Here is a 3,208-nt window from a genome sequence, read left to right on the forward strand (position 1 = left end):
TCTATTTATAATGTCTGTACCTTGTAAAACGAGTGATTGTAATGTCTTGATCAAGTATGTCCACCCATAAAATTAGTTGTCATTCCTCGACCAACCCTATCCACCCACTTGCCATCACAAGTTGTCATCCCACACCCTTCGCATTAGCTAAATTTACCTCTTGTACTTGCACAAGAAATATAGTAGACTAGTTGAAGTAAGACTAGTTAGAGGATCGTTGTGCCTTTTCTCTTTCTGCAGGTTTTAGTTTAACTTGAACTATGAAACATTTTAGGCCCTCATCATCTGGCCAAATTGTCATTGAGCCCAAACCCCATAGCTCCAACAGCAGGAAAGTCTGAAATCGACTCGAAAGTGTATACTAGGTAAAACTCATCTTGTGACTTTAACAAATTACTAAGTTAAATATCCCTGGAGTTACTCATTTCCCATTATTCTATATCTTAATTTTATTTTTTTTGTCAGTTATGTGCATGACGTAATAATTTTATAATCTGTTGGTGAAATTTAAGTTTGAGATATTTAATCTTATTCTTTCACATTTAGTTGTAAATGTTCAAAACATTTTCACTGTGGTCCTTGTGGATAGTTAATTAAACTTTACATTTTCGCTTGTGAGAACATTTTGAATTAAATATAGAATAATTTTGAAAAAATAAATGCGACAAAATAAATTATTTTACATTAAATCTAAAATTGTACATATATTTAAATATTTTTTGAACTGTGAAAATGTGAAATTAACCAAAATATTATCTTAATTTATGCTCTCTTTTAATATGATGAAGGTGATAGCAATGAGTCAAGTATGATTGAAAAAAGTAATTTGAAACTAATCATATTAATTACTTGGAAAGATTTTTTGACAAAGAGAGTATTCTCTTTTTTTTTTTTTTTTGAAGGAAGAGAGTATTCAAATAACCTAATAAATTGAAGTAGAAAACTACCCCATAATATCTTTGAATTACATCATAGCTGTTCACTTTAAAGGTAAATTGTATTTCTTTATTAAGATGATTTGAAATGTATAATTTTTTACTACATTATCTAATCTTATTTCTTAAAGTAGGTATTTCTCTATCCATAAAAACTCTTTCAATAATACTAGTTGAACCAAATGAACGCCAAGCAGAATACCTAAAAGACTGGTATGTTTTTATGTTGATAATAATATATAAATGTCAATTAGATCATTATCTCACGTAGTTACATTTAAAACTCATTATTAAAAATGTCAATGTAGAACAATAGAACAACGTGACACACTTGACACTTGAAAAGATGTCGAGACTATAACAATGTTGCAATTAATTTGGAAAATTTAGAAAATGAAGAAATTTCAAAAATAGTAGTCTATCGTTGTTGCATTCATTGATTTTGTATGTAAAATACTTATTGTTCATTCATTAAATATATTAGAACTAATAGAAATTTATAATTCATTTCATCTTTTAAACTCAATATGCTTAGATTAAAGAGCAAATTGTCATTTTTGTCCACTGACTATAGGGGTTCTGTTAATTGCAATCCACGACTTTTAAAACTGTTAATTATATACCTTGACTATTCAATTTTTATTAATTTTGATCACTTCGACCAAATTGGCGGCCAAATTTCGCCGGAAAAACTTAATGTTTAAATAAATACTCTTAAAAACACGCTAGCATTGTTTTGTTGTTAAGAGTATTTATTGGAGTATCAAGTTTTTCCGGTGAAATTTAGCCTCCAATTTGGCCAAAGTGACTAAAATTGATAAAAATTGAATAGTCAAGGTATAAAATTAACAATTTTGAAAGTGGTGGATTGCAATTAACAGGACCCCTGTAGTCACTGGACCAAAATGGAAATTTGCTCTAGATTAAATGCAAAATCAGCATCAATCTTAACAACAAAAACACTTGGTATATACTATATAGGTTGTAACCACTTTTTAAAAAAGGTTTATGCACAAAGTGACAAACAATTTAACTCCAAGGTTAGTACTAATTCAATAAAACACACACACACAAAATCAATTTATACACTCATTCATATTAATTCCAAAAATATAAACTTGAAAATGAACATGTGCAAAATGGATGTGAAAATTATTGATAAAGCTTAACACGTTGTAATATCAGTATTCGGATTACCTCCAGAGTTATTGTTGTTACTATCAAGTAAACCAGTTATTAAAATAGAACAAAAGATACTACTTATTAACCTTCAACAAATATAATAAATATTAATATTTTATTCTGTACTTCTACATGAAACATGTAAGGGAAAAACTACTATTGCAAAATATCAATAAGCGTTTGCAGGATCAAGAGTTCATAGTGCAGCTAAGATCCCAGTCATATACACAACAAAACAAATCCGATTCACAACTTCCTACACCATAATCTAATTGCATGATGTTGTCATCTATGCTACCACTAGTAACTCAATTATAAATGTCACACTACCAACAAAAAAGTAGAGGACAAATAGGGAATACAAAGACAATGACAATGCTACCAAAAAGAGAATTAAGAAGACTTTAAGTTCAAACCAAAAGTGTAGTATTTATTTAAACTATTGTTTTTAGACTAAGTATTAAACTATCGATTTTACAAAGTTGCAAACATTTATTTTAGTAACAATTAGAATGAATCTCCTATATTATCTTGCATTCATATACTTTGAATTACCAATTTAAATGAACAAATTCAATTTGACATTCAATTACCGATGTATAAAATTTTCTTATATAATATTGCATTGATATATATACTTTGAAATACCTATTTAAATATAAACATTGGTATTAGCTATTCGTGCAATATGCACGTAAAATTAGTATTAATAACAAGTCAACAACAACAACAATATGATAGGTTGAGTGGGATTCAATTAGAGTTTTGTATATAAAACTTGTATCCAATCCGACCCACTACGAATTTAAGTTGGTAAGACTCACACCCTTCTATCACAAAAAATTTCAAATCATGCAACGTAATTCTGGGTAAGTATCCACGGAATGGATTAAAATTATCATCATGAATACAACTGTGTATTTGAATATGGATAACTTTGGCATATGTATTAGCAAGTTGCACGAGAGGAGCTTACTTTATATGTCTTCATTGCAAATGTAAAATTCAATGTTGAGATGGCCGAGTTGGTCTAAGCCGCCAGATTAAGGTTCTGGTCCGAAAGGGCGTGGGTTCAAATCCCACTCTCAACA

General features: G+C 29.1%; 1 non-coding gene across 1 annotated transcript; it reads left to right on the top strand.

The window, feature by feature from the left end:
- Positions 1 to 3,127: 3,127 nt before the first annotated feature.
- On the top strand, positions 3,128 to 3,208 carry TRNAL-AAG. Its single transcript has one exon. It is a non-coding gene; the product is annotated as a tRNA-Leu (tRNA).

This window comes from Ipomoea triloba, chromosome 6, assembly GCF_003576645.1.
Source record: "Ipomoea triloba cultivar NCNSP0323 chromosome 6, ASM357664v1".
In the NCBI taxonomy this organism is placed as follows: domain Eukaryota; kingdom Viridiplantae; phylum Streptophyta; class Magnoliopsida; order Solanales; family Convolvulaceae; genus Ipomoea; species Ipomoea triloba.